This window comes from Octodon degus, unplaced genomic scaffold, assembly GCF_000260255.1.
Source record: "Octodon degus isolate 3935 unplaced genomic scaffold, OctDeg1.0 scaffold00150, whole genome shotgun sequence".
NCBI lineage: Eukaryota > Metazoa > Chordata > Mammalia > Rodentia > Octodontidae > Octodon > Octodon degus.
This window is the reverse complement of record NW_004524726.1, coordinates 5633572-5655528: the sequence shown is the minus strand read 5'-3', so window position 1 is coordinate 5655528 and position 21957 is coordinate 5633572.

The window sequence follows — 21957 nt, the reverse complement described above, 5'->3', positions numbered from 1 at the left end:
TGTGTGTGGCCAGCTCAGCCCACCAGGGGGCGCGGCTGGCTGGCATGTGGTGCTGGGGGATTGAACCGCGGTCCCTGTGCCTTGCCAAGCTTGTTCCAAGTAGGTGCTTTAGACCACTGAGCCATCTCTCCAGCCCTGTATTTATTTATTAAGCTCTTCTCTAAATTTTCAGTTTTGTAGTAGAATTTGTACTGTATCAGAATTGTGTATTTTTTACAACACATATTTTAAATTTGTGGCTAAATACTTGTTTTGATATATTATGAATTATGCAATACTTTTTTCTTTTATTTTAAAGAGATAAAAATAACAATAGAACAGGTTTCAAAACAGGTTAGTAGGAGTGAACAATAATTAATACGCTGTGTATTGCTGTCTTCACAGGAGTTATTCAGAGCATCAGATACAGGCATGATGTCTCATCCAAACAATATTAGTACACACCTTTCTTGTCAATGAACTAAGAGAAAGCAGCTGAATAACTCTCTTAACTATCTTATGTATGCATAAATATTTTTTTCACTTTCTTTCCTTTCCCCTTTAAACCAACATTTGCTTACTTTTAATCAGTTTCTTCCCAGTGCAAAACATCTATCGTGCATCTTAGATCTTATCAACTCATTCAGTTTCTCGTACTCTTACATCCAATGCTAACATAAAGAAATGCAGTTCAATATTCCACATCCTACAAATTTGCTCAATTTACTTACTACTTTTAATAAGATTTTGTTTTTTTCACTTGTTCTGTTTTTTGAGTTCTGAAGGTTTTCTGATTAGACAGTCTTGCCAACTGCAATAGGGGCAATTTTATGTCCTACCTGTTGTTCCATTTCCATTCTATATTATTTATTTGTCTATTTTTTGTCTTATTATCCTGTTAAGAATTTTTCATGTTGTTTAGCAAGACCAATACAATTGTGTATCCTTTGCCTTGGTTATTTAGTTAGGGGCAGAATAATTAGCCAGACCATCAATTATAATGTCAGTGAAACATTTCTTATGAAAGGTATTTGGACAAATTAAAGATATCCAAGTTTTATCAACAGTGTTTCAAATTACTTCAAAAAGTTTTTGTGTGTCAATTAGTCCAATCATAGGATTTTTCTTCTTTGGGTTACACTGACAGATTTAAAAAATATTTTTACAGTCAAAAAAATCACAATGTTGAAATGATGAATAATTCTTTTTATATATGGCTGTGATAATTATGATTTGTTATCTTGACTAGATTTAAGTAACTGCAGGCTGATTACAGAGTGCTCTTGTGGGTTTGTCTGCGGGATATTTCCAGAGATGATTAACCCTCAGGGAACACGCTGAGGGTGGAAGACCCAACCTGAACATGGGTGGTGTGGTTTCCTGAGCTTGTAGCCAAGACGGAAAATAGAGAATAAGGAGGAAGCTGGCCAAGGCTGGAAAGATCTGTTCTGCTTAAGCAAATTTGCAACTGCTGTTGCTGGGGCCGTCAGAGTCCAGCTTCTTCAGCGTTTTGATGCAGACTTATCCAACCAACTCTTAAGAAATTTTCCAAAGCTTCACATGTAGATGTGCCCTTCACCCATGGTCTCTCTTGTTCTGTGGCTTCCAGCTTCATGGATTTAGCACCTTCTGGATCCTCTGGCTCTCTACCACTCAAGCAGCCGCTGTCAGTTCTCCTGCCACTCAGTTCATGCCAAAATAATAAATCCTCCTGAATACACAGCGGGATTGAAAAATATGATGATTCCTTAAGACATTAAAAGATGAGACTGGGCGTGGTGGCACGCGCTTGTAATCCCAGATCGTGGGAGGCTGTAAACAGGTGGATCACTATGAGTCCAAACTAGTAGTGAGACCCTGAACATCCTGTAGACCCTTCTCTAAAAATACACAAAAAGAAGACATTAAAAGAATAAAAGAAAACACTTATTGCCATTAATCTCCCAAAAAAACTCCTCCTAGCATAAAACAGCAGTTGCTCTGTCCTTCTGTTCACTTCTTGAAGTAGTTCTAAAAGTCCATCTTTGGGTCTTTAGCTGTCATGCCATGGATGTTTCACTGTCATGAATAAATTAAGAAATGTATCTTGATCACACTGTTCATATATGGATGTATTTTTTTTCTATTGATTCTGTTTTTCTAGGAATTCTGATCAACTCAGATTTTGAAATAGAATTATAAAGCTGAATTCTTGGAGTTTGCTAATTGAGTAAGATATGTTTATATGGTCTCTCTTTCTGATTATCTTATAGTGGTGATGAACCAATGGCATGTGTGTTCTTATGTTTTTCTTTCAAGACAACATATATTAGTATAGAGTTGTTTTTTTCTAAAGTAAATCTCAGTATTCAAGCTCAACTGCAGTGTCGGAAGATGACTTTCAGCTGCAGTTTGCTCTCAGTCTCTAAAAGTTTCACCAGTGAGCTGTAAAATGCTCAAGCCAACAACTTCTGACATTGCCAGTCTTACAGAAAACCCACTACTATTATGGACTACTGGACTATATTGGATTATTTTTGCTGAATTCACACACTGACCATATTTAAATGACAATAGAATGCCCTTCTCTGACAAAACTATCCAAAAAAGGGGGATACAAATGAAGGACCATTTTGTATCTGCATACTCAAAATAGTTAGGATAGATATACAGCTGCATTCTTCTAACTCAATGAATAGAGAGAATAGTGTTTTTGGACAGGATATCATGTCTATATCTTGTAAAATGAATAATCACTAAGGCAACAATATACAATGTATCAATTATTGAAACTGTGCTAGTAATCGGATTTGAAATTGTCTCATTGGTATTTTTTTCTCAATAAAATTATTTTTAAAAAATAAATTACCTCAGTTAAGGTCCAAAAAAGGAAATACATAAATAAAAGTAAAAGTTTCATCATCTCTTCCACACAGTATGGACAAGTCATGGTGTGAACTGTTTAAAGATATATACAAAAGATATTTATTTGATTATCATAATTAAAGATTTGTGATATGCAAGTAATTTGTTGACTCTATACATGATGATGTTGAACATTTTTGGAAGACTAAGAAATCTAATGTTTTTAACTTGGTACAAAATAAAAAGAGAAAGAATGTGCTTGAATAGTCAAGGTCCCAGAGCTGAACAAACAATCTAACACTTCCAAGTGTGTTTTGAAATAAAATCTTCTTTCCTGTAGTTATAGGGTTGCAATTACCCCCCAAAAAACTCAAGCCTTTACTGTGTGATTGCTGAATTACAGCGCAAGTTTAATTCTTAGCCTTGAAGATTATTAGCAAAATGAGAGCACTGATCAGAAAAGAATGGGGCTCCTTAAATTCAAATGACATTATTTTGGGGGATTTGTGAGTGATGATAAGGGGCATGAAACCCTTAAATTCCAATGAGTTAATTTTGTCACAAAAATAGGTTTGTAAGATATATGTAAATTAAATAATAATATAAAAGATGGTAGCTAGCTAGCAAGAAGTCAGACTTTTGGAAATGGGAAAAGGGATCAGGTTCAGGGACAGGTAAAGTAGAGTGAAGTAAAAGGACCAAAAATTATCATAATATATCAAATGAATGTGTCATTTCCCCAGAGCAAACACTACCATGATGCATTGCAACTGGGTGCTAATAACAGATAAAATCCCATTCATCTGGATCCTGTGAATGTGGGACTATATTTGGGTATAAGATCTTCGAAGATGAGATCAAATTAAATTGATATCATGCTAGATAAAGGAAGACCCTGATTTTAATGAACAGTGTACTTCTAAACACAGAAAGAAGATTAAGAACTGAGCTGCATACACAGCAGCCTCAAATCTGTGTGATGACAGAAGCAGAGTTTGCAGTGACACAGATGGCACCAAGTACAATTATTGACACCAGAGGTAAAAAGTCTCTTCCATAGAGTCAGACGATGGAGAAAATATGACAGAGCTGACTTAGAATCAGATGTCTGGTTTTCAGGACAATACGCTAATACATCTCTGTTTTAGGCAGCTACCCACTTGATAATTTATTAAGGCAGCCTTAAGACTCTAGTATAGGACTTCACTATACTGTTGTCATTTGTTTCAGCTATTCACTTTTGTTATCTTTGTTTTGTTTTTCATATCTTTCTATGATGAGTTAAACATGTATCTTAGTATTCCATTTTTATTTATTTATGGTGGTTTTGAGTGTATGACTGTATATCATATTGGGTAATTGTCCCTTATTTTCCATCATATACACATAATTTATCATATTCTACAAATATTTGAGTTTTTTTCCTTCCAAAACTCATGCTGAAATTTAATTGCATTGCAGCAGTAATAAGAGATAGGACCTTTAAGAAATGATCAGTTAATGAGATGTGAACTCTTCTGCATGGATTATGTCATTTTCAGGGAATAGATTAGTTGCTGCACTGTAACAGTGGCTTTGCTATAAAGAAGTCTCTCTTGCAAGCTCTCTCTTTATTGCTTTCTTCCCTGGAAGGATTTCCATATTATGCTGTAGAAAGAAGAAGCGTCTCACCAAACATAGGCCCTTGATCTTGGAATTGTCCATCCCTAGAACCATCAAATAAACTTCAGTTGTTCATTATTTACCAGTAGGCATTATTCTGCTGGATTATCAGTAAGTGGACTAAGAAAAATGGTGCCATTGTTTTACTATATCAAACAAACTACGAAAGTATAACTTCTATCTCTGTACTGTCATGTCTAATATAATTGTATTAAATATCCCCTTTCCATACATTTAGAACTAAATGAATAAATATTACATGTTGTGCTTTTTACTTCAATTTCCAAAAATCAAGTTAGGAAACTCAATTCAGAAAGAAAGCCTGTTTTATTTCTCCTATATTTTCTTACACTGATATTGCTTTTCTTCTGATATTCTTAGGTTATCCCTTTTATTATGTTTATTCCATTTAGAAAACTCTCCTTGATTGTTAAAACACATCTCCCATCAATAAATTCTGTTCATTTTCTTTTATCTGAAAGTGTCATAAATTTCTTTTCATTACCAAATAATATATTTACAGAATATACAATCCTGGTTCACAGTTTTTTTACTTCCTATTCTAAAGAATGTTGTGTTTCTTCTTTCTTACTGCCTAGTTTCTGAGAAGAAACCCACCATTACCCATTGGGTTTTTCTCCCTATAAGTAAAATATCATTCTTGCTGCTTATCATATTTTGTCTTTAATTACAGAACGTCAGTATGGTGTGCATTGGTGGTGCTATATTTGACCTTTTTTCCCCTGTGTATGGGCATATATTCTAGTTCTTAAAGGTCTGGTTTTGTGTCTCCTGATAAATTCAGATTCTTCAACTATTTCCTTGAATTCTTTTTTAACTTTACCATTTCTCACTTATTTTTTAAAACTCTGATCAGATAAATATTAACTACATCATTTATTTATTTATTTATTATTTGGTACATGGTCTCACTATGCAGCTCAGACTCATAGTAATCCTCCTGTTTCATCCTCTGAAGTGCTGGGATTACAGGCGTGTGCCGCCGCCACACCTAGTTTGGTGGCTGGCTTGGTGCTGCTGTGTTAGAGCTGGCACAGCATGTGGTACCAAGTGTTGAATGTGGATCTCTGTGCTTGCCTAGGAAGGTGCTTAGATCATTAAGCTACCTCCATGTTCTTACATCTTTCTTTATCTTCCAAAATTTGTCTCTATTTATTAAGTTTATCTTCTCCATATTTTCCAAGTTAGATTTTTTTTATTAATCAGCTGAAAATTTACTCAGTTTTTCCATTATGTTATTTTACCCATTCTTGGAAATTTTATCTGCTACTATATATTTCATTTTTAAAAATTTTTCTAGGATTTCAATATCAACTACTTCCTGGCTGAAACTTACATTTAATTTTTGTTATTTTTAAAGAGAAAACACACACACACACACACACACACACATAACAAAAAGACAAGAAACAAAGCAACATAAAACAATAAAAATGATACAGAATTTCAAAACAAGAATAGAAAATTAACAATGGTTGCTATTTCTTATGTTCCGTTTCTGTCCATTTTATTATATTTGTTAGGAGATAACTCAGTAGAATAAGTGCTTGCATGGCAAGCACAAGGTGCTGAGTTCAATCCCTGGTACCACAAAAACAATAAATAAATAAATAAAATAAATAAATAAATAAATAAATAAATAAATAAAATAAGATTGTACACTGCATTTGTTTATTTGTTGTATCTTTCATATTTTACTCTTGGGTTCCTATACTAGAGAGACTATACAAAGTTTGCACATGTAGGTCTGGCTTATCTCACAAGTATGCCCTCTAGTTGCACCAATTATCTATAAAAGTTTCAAGTGTATATTTCTTTACAGTGGAGGAATACTTCATTATATAAAAATACCACATCATTTCTATCAACTCTTCACATTATTGGCATTTGAGTTGTTTTGAAGACTTAGCTACGACAAATTGTGGTACTATAAACATGGGTGCACATAAATTCCTGCAGTATGATGACTTCCTTTTTTTTTTTGTTTTGTACTGTTTTTGTAAAATACACAGAAGGGAGATAGCTGGGTTGAATGGGACTTCTAATCCGCTGTTTTTTGAGGAGTCTCCATATGGATATCTATAGTGGTTGTACCATCTACATTCTTACCAACAATCAAGAAAGATTCCTTCTCACAGCTTCTCCGCAATTTCTAATTAGTTGATTTCTTGATGATAGACATTCTTTCTGGGGTGAGATGACATCTCTGTTGTTTTAATTTGCATTTGTCAAATAACCAGTGCTGTGGAACATTTTTTCATGTATTTATTCGCCATTTGTGTTTTTTCCTTTGTGAAGTATGCACTCATCTCAGATGCCCATTTTTGGATTGGGTTTTTAAATCTGTGGAGCCTCAAAAAGAACATGCTAAACTATCATTATTAGCATTGTTTTTATTTCTTTATTGTTCTTATCTTTTTTTAGTTCTTTAGAGATTTTTAAAATTCTTTATATTTTTTCGCAATTCTTTATATATTCTGGATAGGAGTCCTTTGTCTGAGTGATTGTTGGTGAAGTTTTTCTTCCTAATTTTTAGGTTGTCTTTTCACTCTGTTGATTTCCTTTGATATGCAGAAATATCTCAATAAGATAAGACCCTACTTATTGATTCTTTGAAGTATTTCCTGTGCAGTTTGGTTTTTGCCTATCAACTCTGCCTATCCTTATGTGTTCGAGAAATCTACAAATTTTCTCTTCCAGATTTAGTGTTTCTGTTTTAATGTTCAGATTCTTGATCCATCTTTAATTTAGTGTGTGGTGGTAGACACGGATCTCAGTTTAGTTTTTGGCATGTGTAAAGCCACTTTTCCCAGCACCATTTGTTAAAAAGGCTATCATTCTTCCACTGAACATGTTTGGGCCCTTTGTCAAAGATATGGTGGCTGAGTGTTTTTGTAGTTGTGTCTATATCTTCTAATCTGTTCAATTTATCCTCAGGTCTGTTTTTAATTTATTTTTTGCCAGTATCAGGCTGATTGCATGACAGTACCTTGGTAGTATAATTCCAAGTCAGAGATTGTGATGCCTCCTGCCTTGCCTTTGTTGACCAGCATTGCCTTGGATGCTCTAGGTTTTTCCATGTTCCAAATGCATTTTAGGAATGTTTTCTCTAAATCTGCGAAATATGCTGATGGTATTTTGATAGAGATTGCATTAAATTATTATAACAGTTCTTTTTGACCTCTTTTTTCAGAGTATTACACTTTTCATTGTATGGATATTGCACTCTATTAGATCAATTCCTAAGGATTTCACTTTTTGGGATGCTATTGTGAAGGAGATTGTTTCTCTAATTTTTCTCCTACTGAGTTTGTGGTTTGTGTAGAGGAATACTATTGATTTGCAAGTGTTTAGTTTGTATTCTGCTTTGTTGCTGAATTTGTTTAGTAATTCTAGGAGTTTCTTGGGGGAGCTTTTTGTATCTTCCACTTGGAATATCATGTCATCTCTGAATAATGATATTTTAACTTATTCCTTTCCATTTCTTATACATTTTATTTCACTCTTTTGTCTAATGTCTCTGGCTAATGTTTCCAGAACTATTATGAATAGGAGCAGTGATAATGGACATTCGTGCCTTGTACCTGATTTTAGAGTAAAAGCTTTCAGTTTATGTTCATTTAGAATGACGTTGGCTGTTGGTTTGTTATAGATGGCTTTTATGAGATTGGATATAGACCATCTATTGCAATTTTCTATTGGGTTTTTATCATGAAAGTGTGTTTGTCAAAAGAATTTGCTGTGTCTACTGACATGATCATGTGGTTTTTGTTTATGGTTCTGTGGATTTAGTGTATGACATTCATATATGTGCATGCGTTAAACTATCCTGCATCCCTGGAATGAATTCCACCTGATTGTAGTACCTAGCCTTCTTATTGATTTGCTGCATTCTATTTGGTGGTATTTTATTGAGGATTTTTGCATCTATGTTCATGAGCGAGACTGGCCTATAGTTTTTTTTTGGAGGTTCAGTCTTTCTCTGGTTTGGTATCAGTGTTATACTTACATTCAGAAATGAGTTAAGGAGAATTGTTTCATGTTCAATTTCATTAAAGAGTTTGAGGAGTATTGAGATGAAATCTCCACATTCCATATAGAATTAAGATGTGATTCCATCAGAACCTGGGCTTTTGGGGCTGGTCTGATAGCTCAGCAGACTAAAGCATCTGCTTAGGCAAGGTACAGCAGCCAGGGTTCAATCCCCAGCATGTCATGCTGGCCCCCATCTATGGGGCATGCTTAGACTGTGATTGAGACTGGGTGTGGTGGTACACACCTGTAATCCCAGCACTTGGGAGGCTGAAAACAGGAGAAATATTATGAGCCCAATCTATATAGTGAAACCCTAAAGACCCTGTAGACCCTATCCTAAATACAGGAAAAAAAAAGTAAAAACCTGGGCTTTTCTTTGTTGGTAAGTATTTTTTAATTATTACTTTTTCAATTTCATTAACTGATACTTGTTTATCCATAACTTTTGAATTATTGATTCAGTTTTGGCAATTTGCATCTATCTAGGAATCTGTTCATTTGCTTTGTTTTCCATCCTGTGAGAGTAAAGATTTTCAAAGTAGTTTAATGTTCTTCTAAATTTCAACAGAATGTGTAGCAAGTTCACCCTTTTCATGCCTTATTGCTTGAATTTGTATTTTTTTTCCTTTTTAAATGAGGTTGGCTAGGGTTTATGACTTTTATTTAATCTTTCAAAAAAACAAAACCTTTTCATTCCTTAGTTTTTTATATTGTCTTCTTTCTCTCAATTGAATGAATTTCTGCTCTAATCTTCATAATGTCCTTCTATCTTTGGGCTTTGGGCTTGATTTCCTCTTTTTCTAGAAGTCTGAGGTACAACATCAAGTTATTTATTTTTCTTATTGTGTTTTCCTAATATGTGAGTTCACTGCTAAATAAATTTCTTCCAGGAACTGTTTTCATTGCAACCTACAAATTCCAGTATACTGTGTTTGAATGTTTGATGGATTGTAGATATTGTTTAATTTCTTATTGAATTTCATTAGTGGCCAATTTGTTGCTTAGGAGGGTGTTATTTAGCTTTCATGTATTTATGGAGATTTGTAGATAATTTTGTCATTAATTTCGAGTTCCACTGCACTATGGTTACATAATATGCACAGGATAATATCAATTTTCTTGCATTTACTTATGCATGATCTGTGTACTTGTATGTGCGCTATTTTAGAGTACATCCCATGTGAAGCTGAAAAGAATGCATATTCAGTTGTTTTATGGTAGAACACTCTGTAACTGTCCACTAAGTCCATTTATTGAAATGTTTGGTTCAGTTCTGCTATCTCTTTGCTGATTTTTTGTCTAGTTGCCCTGTCTCTTTGAGATAATGGGATGATAAGGTCTCCTGTTAAGATTGTGTTAGTGGTTATTTGATTTTTCATGTCTTATATATGTAGGCGTTTCCATATTTGATGCGTACATATTTACAATTGTTATCTATTCTTCTTGAAGTTTTCCTTAAATAGTATGGAATGACCTTCTTTCCATTCTTTGATCATTCTTGATTTGAAGTTCACATTTTCTGTGAACATAATAGCTACCCCTGCTTTTTCTGAGTTCCTGGCCCATGCAGTATTGCTTTCCTTCCTTTGATTTTCATCTTATAAATTTTCTTCTGAGTTAAATATGTTTCTTGTATGCAGCATATTGTTGAATTTGGTTTCTTGATCCACTCTACCAGTCTATTTCTTTTAATTAGTGAATTTAGATCATTTACATTTTTTGTTATAACTGATATGCACTGGCTTATGTTTGTCATTATTTTCCTGCTGTTAGTTTCATGTTTAATTGCTTGTCCTGATCAGTAGTTTCTCTCTATTATTGTTCTGAAGATTTTGATTTTCTCTTTCAAGAATATTGTTCAGTACTCTTTGTAGGCTTGGTTTGATTGTCATGAATTTGTTTAGTTGCTCTTTTCTGGAACTATTTTAATTTTCCATTAATTTTGAAAGAGTGTTTTGCAGCTTATATCAATCTGGGTTGGAAGTTGTTTCATTTTAGAACTTGAAATACTTCACTTCAAGCTCTTCTTGCTTTGATGTGTTGAGAAATCTTCTGTGATTCTGATGCGCTTTCCTTTCAAAGTAATCTTTTTTTTTCTCTAACAGCTTCTAGTATATTGTTCATGTACTGAATTCCTGAGATCTTGATTACTATACGTTGGTGTGGGTTTATTTTGGTTGATGCTATCTGTAGTTCTAGGTGTCTCACATATCTGTATGTCATATTCTTTCCCTATGCTTTTGAAATTTTCTATCAATACTTCTACAAATAACCCTTTCACATCATTTACATTGACTTCTTTTTTTGGCAAAACAGAGGATTGAACTCAGGCCCTTGCACTTGCCAGGCAAGCACTTATTCTACTGAGCAATCTCCCTGGCCCCAACTCATTCTTAATTGACACCCATTAGTATTGTTATTCATCTTTGTGTCATCTTGTAGTTGTTGAATTATTATTTTCTGGTTTCTTATTTTAAGAGATCTTTCCTTTCCTGGTAACTAGCTGCAATGATGCCCTTAAAGTTTGAAAATCTCTCTTCAATTTTGTTCATATACTTTTGTCAGATTTTAATGGAGTTTTAATTTCCTCAATAGCTCTTCAAGTCTGATTCATGTATTCTATTTCTTTCCTATATTGTTCATTTATGGTCTCCATCATTTTTCTATGCTCCTCTATTTAAATCAATATCTTCTTTAGATACACTCAGCAGTTGTGTCACTATAGTTATCATTTCCTTTTTTTTACTTGAAATATTATTTCTAATTTGATTTCCTCTATACCCATTGAACTTCTTTCTTTACTTCAGTTGCAATCATTTCAGAGATTGCACATATATCACTTCAATTTTTTTCTGTGCTTATGTCTCCTAGATTTGTTCTCTAGAAGCTGGGTGCCTCAGATTATATTCTGTTTCTTCACCTTGACATTTTCTATTTCAGAAAAAAATCTTTATTTTGATTTCTATGATATTTTTGACAGTAAGTAGCTTAATCACTACTATTACAGCCACTCTAGGAACATCTGCTCTTCAAGGATATCTTCTGTGGGTCAGAGATTCTCAGTTTCTGTCTATTCTGAGATCCTGCATTCTTCATTAGTTGGAAGTGGGATGTTGGTTTCCATTTGGCACTGTTTCTCTTTCAATGCAGGGCTTTGGTGAGGTCATTATTCCAGTGCTTACCAAAATTATTACCCAAGAGAGAACAAGTAGTCAAGAAAGATATGATGGTTGGAGAGTTAGTTCCACAGTCTAAATGACTGTCTGGCAAGTGCAAGGACCCAAATTTGATTACCAGTACTGCATGCAGTGCTGGCCCTGGAAACCGAGCACAGTGCTGGCTACCAAACCTGAGCATGGTGGTGCATGCCTGTGATCCCAGCAACAGGGAGGCTGAAATAGGAGGATCACAGCTAATCTGAGTTGCATAGTGAGACCCTATACAAAATAATAATTTTGAAATATTTTTTTAAAATGGAAACAGATATGACATCCTAGCTACAGCATTACTAGTAGCAATGATAATAACATCATGCAAAATTTAGAGATTGACAGACTTTGTTAACTAATGATTTTGTACTTTAGACCATAAGAGCAAAGATTATAGTTATATAAGAAAACAGATCATAAATGTTAGGTTTGTATGCAAAGTGTTTCCTCTTGGGGCTGGTGAGATGGCTCAGTGGTCTAAAGCACCTACTTAGAATAAGCTTAGCAAAGCAAAGGGACCGCGGTTCAATCCCCCAGCACCACATGCCAGCCAGCTCTGCCCCCTGGTGGGCTGAGCTGGCCACACACACACACACACACACACACACACACACACACACAATAAATAAATAAAAATTAAAAAAAAATTAAAAAAAGTGTTTCCTCTTGTTAGAGTGGATTTACCCTATGTTCCCCTTCCCAATTCCCAGGTTTCAGGTGCTTCCCTTCATATACCCTGATGGAAGTGGCACCTGGGTTCCTCTGGCCAACCTACTTACTGAGAGTTCCACACACATCCATGTTGGTTCCAGCTAAAGGGTGGGACAGGAACCTCCTCCATTCATTCTGGCAGACTAGTCCCCTGAAATTTAAATTGCTTTGCTGAAATTTTTGATGTTTTCTTTTTTAGGTGTGTTTACAATTGTTCATTCAAGTGTTTCTCATTAAGCCATTTAAAACATTTGATAAATAATCATGACCTCTTTATCATCTCAGTACTGGCATGTATTGCTGACCCTTTTCATTCAATTTGAAATTGTCTTGTTATGACTAATGAATTTTCAATTAAGATTTAGACATTTTTAGTATTTTATTATGAAACACAGTATCCAATTTAAATCTTCATATAGACCTGAATTCTCATAACAATGTTCAAACTGTAGAAAATTTTGGGCTAGGAGTCACAATCTTCTTGGCCTTCACTGACAGCCAAGGTATGGAGTTTCCTCACAGATTTGGGGGAATAAAAGGTTTTCTCCTGCCTCCATTGATTGTACACTAACTGACCACAAAGCATGACAGTGCTGCAATGCTACCACCCATATGTTCTCTAAGATTTGATATGCAGCAACAGCACAGGTGGTGAAGGTCATGAGTCACTGATGAGCCTCCTTTGACAACACTCCTGTGAGGAGCAGTATGGCAACTTACTATTTACAAGAGGGGATAGGAGCCCTGATAATGTAGATGGTCTACATTGATGGTGTTGGGAGTGGGATAGGAGGGTGAAATAGAAGTTCATTCCCTTGATGAAAGCTCCAGAATCTTCCTACATTTTCTCTGTCATGACCCTAATGGGGGCCCCGAGGTGCCTGAGTTCATACTGGCAATTGTGGAAGCCTATGGTTCCTACCTGGTCTTTGTTGCCCTAGGTAGTAGAGAGCCTACAGTTTTGTTCTAAGGTGTTTAGATGGAGGAGGAGAGATGTTGCACAAAAGGTTTTGATTTCCAAGGAATACATTTTGCTTGTCTTTTGGCTATAGCTAGCAAAATTGTACTACTGGGACTTTTGATTTGCTTCTGTTGGAATTTTCACATTGTTGACTTCTTCAGCTTTATATTTATCTTTATGGATTTTAAATATTTTTTATTTTTTAATTAATTTTATTGAGAAAAAATAGCAAGGAGACAGTTTCAACACTGATTAGTAGGAGAGTTTCAATAATTAATACATTGCATATTGTTGTCTTCATAGTAGTTATTCATAGTACAAGATGCAGACATGATATATTGTCCAAACACTATTAGTACAAATCTTTCTTTTCATTGAATTAAGAGAAAGTCGCTGTATAACTTTCCTAATTGTTTTGTATATACAGATACAAAATGGTCTTTCAGCTTTAAATGTGGAATAAATGAGACAAAAAATAAACCCCAATGAGCATAACACTGTGTTTCTCTTCAGGTTTCAAGGTTACTAGCTGCTTTCCTTTCTTCTCTATATCTTTCATAATCTTTTGTTTTGTTCATATACAAACTCGGGTTTTTAGTTCCACCTAAATATGGAACATGATAATTACAACTACTTTTTTTTCAGATACAGAGCTTATACTTGACTTTTAAAATATGTTCTATAAAGTTTTCATTAACTGTTTACATTCCCCTGTGGTTATGACTTAAACTCACAAAGGCTCCAATTTTATAAAAAAAACTTTGAATTCCCTATTTCAAATTAACTGGAACTGAAACATTTCAGCCTCTGGAACTCCATGTACTTCATTCCCCAGTGAGAAGCAGGGAAAAATATAAATTAAAATTAGTTTCACTGTGTTGCTGTAATTACTGCACTTATTACTTATTATCCTTCTTTGTGGCATTACATGCCTCTGAATTATAAAAGAGATTCAAAAGGAAGAGGAGAATAAACTAATTAAACTTGAGCCTCTGAAAAGTTATAAAAAAGAAATAAACAACTTGAATGCACAGGCAAAAATTAAAAATTTGAAGAAAAATTGTGAATAATCTATAAAAATATTTTTGAGAAAACTATATGACACACAGGCACACATTTGTTTTACATTTGGCTTTGTGTTTCACTTAAGAGAAAAATTCAATGTCTCGGCAAGAAGTTTCAGATCCCAGCCCCTGAGGAAGCTGTAAATGGAACTTGAATTTTACTAACTTTTTAAATACCATGTCTAATTCACCAGGACTTATGGTCTTTCTCTCTATTCTTCCATCCCTTTATCTCTTCTTTTTCATTTTATTGTCCCTTTCACCCTTCCTTTGTATCTCTCTTCATTTTTTCTCCCTTCTGTACTCTCTTCTTCCTTTTTCATCATCGCATCTTTCCATCTTTACTTTACTGTTCCCTCTTTTCTCCCCTTCTATCCTGATTTATACCTTTTATTCCTACACATTAATTAGTCTTATTATCTGGATTCTTACATGCCTTACAAAAAATGCATCAATGGCCATTATTTTGTGTCCCCAAGAAAAGGAATTTCCTGAGGGAAACTGTTTAAATATGGTAAACAATTATAACTTCCAAAGAAATGAATTTCTTAATAACATAGTTTCTTATATTTGTTATTTGCTTTTTGCTTACCAAGTCTGTTCATTTCTACATGGAAAATGACATATGCTAGCAAATTTTTCCTAGTTTTTTTACACTGATTATCCACTTTGTTTTGGCCTTGGAGAAATATAGTAGATAAAATGGCACAAACATGTCTCCTTTAGCTGAATGATTTACCTGAAGGGCTGGCAAATAATGCAAAATGAAATGGAATTTTCTTGGTTTTATTTTCTCTTATATTTGATAGTTAATGTTGAAAAATGTTCCATCATCATTTCCTGTATTGTAGCATGGATACTTGTTTATGTTATGCTTATTAATTAGATTTTTTTCTGTTGGATTAGAGTAGCATTCGAGAATATTCCAAAATATAAAAGTCTTCATCTAGCTGCATAATATATAAGTTTAATTGAAAGCACACAATAGTACTTGCATTGCATAGCTGAAGTCTCGCCACTGTTTGTGGTGTTCTACCAATTTGTCTCAAACAGTGCTGAGAATATTAAGCAACACAACCCCCTCTGACAACAAAGGTGCTATTAAGAACTGTTGCATCAATAATGAGCAAATGTAAACTCCCTAAATAATCATAGATTGGATATTGTGCAGCAGTTTCAAAAGTGCAATTATAGCCTATTGTGTCAGTAATATGTGCATTTAGGACTCTTAATAGTACATATTGGCGTAATGACTGTGAGTTAGTGGAACTAGTTACCGAAGGGTAGATTCTCATTTCCTGGGTATATTTTAAGAGAGGAAATAACTCTCTGTTTGAAATTATTTAGACTCATTCTTACTGAGTCAGGGAGTGATAAAATGTTGCCCCTAGTGGCTTTTCTGGCCCTGTGTCATTAGAAAAAAAAATTACTAAACTGTTACTCAAGCTTTTCTCAACCTTGCTTCAGAGAGGCAGAGCTCAGTTTAGAATATGCAGCCACATTTGTTCCAATTCCCCGCCTAAGCGCAATGTGACAAATCTGTGCACTGACCTCCTCGCCTTGGCACTATCATCTCCTACTTTACAAGCTCTCTGCTTCAAACAGATACAATTTTATAAAAAGTATAGGGTAAGATATATTAGAGAAAAAGTTCTCTTATTTATCATAAATAATAGATTTCTGCTCTCATCTGGTAAAGTCAAATAATCTACATGAAAATACTAACATGGAGCACTTTTTTTTTCCTTTCTAATTTTTTGTTCTTGGTGTTGTTTTTGAGGCAGGATCTCACTTTGTAGTGGCAGCTAGCCCTGAAGTCCCAGTGCAGACCAGGCTGACATCCAACTTACAGCATCCTTCCTCTTTGGCTTCCCAAATACTGGATTTATAGGCATGCACCACCACACTCAGCTTCTATTTCTTTAAAAAAAAAAAAAACCAAAATTTTAAAAGTGGATATGATCTGATCAACTTCATAAAGTATAGTGTATTTTTACATGTTCACTACAAATCATATTAAGGTGTTAAATCCTTAAAACATCACTTTTTAATCACAAATCTATTTTAAAAAGTAGTTTCTATGTGGTAACACGTATATTTTACATTAACAACATGTTATGATAAAACACAGCAAAACCAACACAAGATATCCAATATAAAAGTACGAATTAAAAATTATAGCAAAAAGAAAATGCAAACTTCAGAAATGAACTTTGATGAGAAGGACAGAAGAGGGAATGAGGGAAAGATATATCTATGTATTTAAGCAGGATATTTGGACAACTGTACTGTGTATTTCTGCCAGTCTATGGAACAGAACAGATATGCTTTATTTGTTTTGTCTTCTTTTATCAATTGTACTTTAACTCTTAATTTCTTAAATATTTCTTTCTTTTTTCCAATTTTGCATGAATATATCTGGTAATATGAATAACAGGTTGGAAGACAACATTATGTATTACAACAAATGCAGTGAAATTCATATTGTTTTGTTTTTGTTTTTGCGGAACCGGAGATTGAACTCAGGCCTTTGCACTTGCCAGGCAAGTGCTTATTCTACTGCGCCATCTCCCCGGCCCCATATTATTTTATTAAATGAAATTCTGAATCAATTGTAAATTTTTCTGCTCTAATACTATTTTGTACTTTTAAAAACTAAAAAATTTAAAAATAAGTGAATAAATCACTTGAGACTATTCAAAAATAAAATAAAACAAAATGAGAAAGTAAAGCACGAATAAACTTGAATGAAGACAGACAAGAGAATTTGAACTATTCTTCTACTTGCTGGACAAGTGCTGCTGTAGAGAATGTTTTCGATATCCTACTTATCCTACTAGTAAGTAGGATAGTGTAACCCAAGCAGTATCAGGTTTACACTGAAAAATAACATTCATAACTGAATTTTCATGCCCTGTGTCTGATATTCACCCTTCTAAGCACTTAGTTATAAACTTGATATCTTTATGTATTTTTAGTAACAAGTTTTCTCTAATATGTTATGTTTTGTACACAAATCAAATCATCATTTTATCACCCACAACAAGACCAAACAAAAATACATGCAATCATATATGGTATAAACTTAAAATTTTAAAAATCCTGACATTTACTAAGAAATTATTAATCAAAAATTAAGGAATGAAAAGTATGTCTATACTACTAAGAAAATTATACTCACCTAGAACAATATTTTCTATAAAATTCTAAATATGTCTTCCTTCAAGTATTATAGTTACTGGATAACATATTTAGGGTTTTGTTTTTTGTTTTTGTATTTCTCAGGATTTGTAAAAAAGTCCCCTAACTAATGTTCCAGGGTGAACTTTCTCTGTTCACAAGATCACTTTCTCTGTCTCTTCCTAGCTTTACTACACTCTTCCTTCTAGATAATGAGTATTCTTCTGGTCAAATTAATTACCTCTCTGGATTTAGTTTGGGTAATGGTTTTTTATAAATAAAAGTCAATGCAAAGCCATGACCCATGTTAAAGAATTTTCTTTCTTATTTTCAGTTGTATCACTTATAAATTCTGATTTGAAAATGTTTATACTGAAATATATATATATATATATATATATATATATCAGAAGTTGTTGACTTGAGGCTTTTATAGCTCAGCATATTAATATGGCTTTACTTTTTATACTTCATTTTTATACTTTTCTAATGTATGGCTAAAACTATGATAAAACAAGACCTATATAACAAGAAATGTAACTTTTGTATCTGACAAGGTCAGTCAAATCCCCTCAGGATTTAGCCTGAAACCTTGTACCAAAGTTTGTAGATCCTTTGTCAGTGTCAGCCATGTGGATGAGTCCCAGCAATTGCTTGACCAATTTGCTCTTGGTGGAAGCCTGAGAGAATGTTTTCTCTCCATGTGTCTCTCCTTAGATACACACTACATCCTCGATCCCACTCCTCTGTGGCTCTATATTTTCCTTGATCAGAAAATTTGGGATAACACTGAGTTACAGGATGTTATAGTACAGGTTCTCTTATGTCCTGAGGCCTTATTGACCTTAAAAGGCGAGGGCAAAAAATGTCATAGGACTGTCCTACTACAATGCTCTATATAGTTAGATTTCTAAATTTCTGTGTAAAAATATGTAATTGTTTATTCCTATTTGTCTCAGTGTCTTGTAATACTGATGGAAACCTGAATCACAAACTTTCTTTCATTTGGAATTAGAGATGCATTCCTGGAGGTAGGACTTCAGTTGATTTAGGCAGCTAACTGAAGAAAAGAGACCAGAAAGCTTCCCTTTTTTTCTCACTAAGAAGAAAAGGGTAAAGCTAGGTAGAAAATCAACCATGTTTGAAAACTGAGTGATATAACATGAAAGGCAAGAAGATTCGGGGAAAGCAACAACAATTAAAAAAAAGATGTATTTCTAATCCTCCACATGTAATGTAAAAGGACTCCACTTTCTCACCTGTTAAATGGAATTATCAATATAGCAAGATTTTTACATGTGTCAAATGAGACAATATATGTATACCACCTGCCAATCAGTAGGTACACACAAATTTATGCTCTCTTTGATTCCATAAATCCATAAACAGGACTATATTCACAAATAAGGAAAGAATTGAATTCTAAAGAGAAGTTAACTATAGTCAGTGATGTTGATTTATGGCCAAATAAGTTCAGGTTTGAAGAATAAATAGTTCACATTCTTAATAAAAAAAAGTCTAAAAAAACACTGCTATACAAAAAAATCGCTCATAACAAAATTACTTTAATGACCGGTGGTAAATGTGCTCTTGAATGTTGGATTTGAAATAGCAAAGTGCTTTATTCTTACAAGGATCATTTGTTCTGCATTTGACAAAAACCATGAACATTTCATTCTGTTTTACTTTTAAGTGGGTATTACTGTCTTTGTGATTTGACAATGTCAAGTAAAATGTCACACCAATCAGAAAAGCCCATTCATATTTAATAGGGTAGACTATAAGTAGAGTACAGAACAGAATGCACCTTTGACTGATTTATGCCTTGAAAATCCTTCATAAACAATGTTGATATTTCCATTTTTACCAAGTATCAGCACATTACATTTCACAACTGTTGTTTAAGCAAAACACAACTGTTCATTGCTATAAAAACTCCATAGCAAGTAACGGAATGTTGGTTTAAAAATTATTTACAGAAAATGAGTATCTTAGCAGTAGTATGTTTTAACCTTTAATTTGAGTACCATTTATGTTTATTAATGATCAAAACATAATGGTTTAGTTTTAATTTGTTGAAACTGAGGGTTAAGATTTAGAACATTTTTGGGGTAACATTTACTAGCTCTATTTTTATGATTGAAAATAGTGATTAGTATATGAACTTCATAAGTATAGAACCTAAATGCTCTTCCTTTGTCAGGCCCTGATAGGATTTTCCGAATTGTCTTATTCTGAATGTTTTGATGTTGCTTTTCATGTTAATATGGTCAGCAAGTTTAAGTATATAACACCTTTCATATCACATTCACTTGTAATAAAGTACTTCAAAAAAGAGAACGTATTTTTTTTAATATTTCGTAGTTATTACACTATTTTACAGTCAGATTTAAAATAGCCAGAATTTTAATGAAAGAAATTGTCCCAAGTCTCTTTACTTTGGAGTAATGTGTTAACAATCACTCTTAATTTTCTGTTAGTTTTGCTTTCTGTGCGTGTGTGTGTGTGTGTGTGTGTGTGTGTGTGTGTGTGTGTGGTCATGACAGAAATTCAAGAGGAAATGCATTACCCTTGAGTTCTGGGGAACTTAGACAGATTTATAGAATGTATTTGTGTACTGAAGCATGTCAAGCCCGGCATAAAAACCAGTACATTTCTGCAATGTGAAATCATTTAGTAATCTCTCTAACATTCCATCTCCTTATCAAGGAGAAACACCCCACAACCATTGCTAAAGCTTCAAAGCCTATCATTTAAGACAAATCTCTGGGCAATCCCTTGTTTTTAATACCAGAAGCTTATTACATGTACTTTAAACACAGACACTAATGTGGAAATTTGTATTTCAAAAACCTTATGTTAATATGCACATATAGAGTTGAAGCAGAGCTATTAAACATTAGCAGGTTTTAAAAAAAATTCCAGTTTTTACAAGTTTTATAATTTTTAAAGGAAAAAGTATTCTGGTAAATCTGACAAACATGAGTGTCAAACCAAAGGTCAGCCTAACACCTGAGAAGGTATAGCAGTGGATTTGGTGGGGCCAACTGATTAAACTAAGTCAGCTTAATTCAAAGCAGCAGGAGCAACAGATGCTGCTGCCTTTGTTTATTTTCCTTGTTGCCAGACAGAAAAGGAGAAATAAATACTAGGGCAGAGCAGAAAGCTGCTGAATGTTGCCTCCACTTTATTTTAGCTCGCTGCAAGATTTCAATATGCAAAGTGCATCTGCGATCTAAGGAAATTAGTTTGTTTCGGAGTAGACGTCGCATCTCTGGTGACCATCTCTAGCCGAAAAATGGAGGGAGCTGTAAGACCGAAGTCACCTATAGAAACAACATAATTTGCTTATTATCTCAGGCAAACTTAGGTAACTGTAAAGATTCTTTTTCTGAAAAAATCTTAGGGCAACTATCTAGCCATGTATTGAAGAAAATGATTTTGTATTGTTATCACTGTATTTTGAGTAACTTAAATTACATGGTACACAAACTACACTCACTAAATGGCTGGATTCAACATGGTATCAGTCCTATTTTTTCAGTATTGCTGAGGAATTATTGAGTACTCAGCTCACCACTATCATTATCAAGCTTCAACTGCAGAGTAATCCTTCTATACTCACCTTTCTATATGAGCACTCCTGACCATGTGCAGTCCAGTAGTTTTGAACTCAATAATTATTCAAAGTATTTCAGACAGTTTTAAGCACTAGAAATACAGTAACAAAGAAAATATTTTGAAAAATACAGCATTGGGTGGAAGAGATAGCTCAGTTGCACAAGCACCTGCCTGGCAAATACTAGGTCCTGAGTTTGATCCCCGGTACTGAAAACAAAAACAACACTATGAACAGCAGCCCAAGTTAAAGAATAATTGATAATTCTTTACTGAGAAATATAAAAACTGAACAGAAAGTAAACTCTAGCATTTGGGGGAAGAATGAGTTCAAATATAAGGTGCTGAGTTGCAGAATTGACTGTTCCATTACTTCTCTAGAACAGCAGTTCTGGAGAGGATCAAAACAAAAACAAGGACAAGCATGAGAGAAAGGGAAGAATGGAAAACTATCTGTCTTCAGGTTCCCTACTATTTCCTGTCTTATGAGAAAAATCTTCCTCCAAATTGGTGAGGGTAGTAGGGTGATTCAATCTTACAGTAATGCTGGGTTATCCCTCTGAAGCAGCTGCTTGGTGAGCCATATCAACATATTTTATTGTACGGACCTTCTTTGGGTTTGATAATGGTCCTAACAACCATAATTCTGTGGTTCCTAGTAGATGGGTTTAAG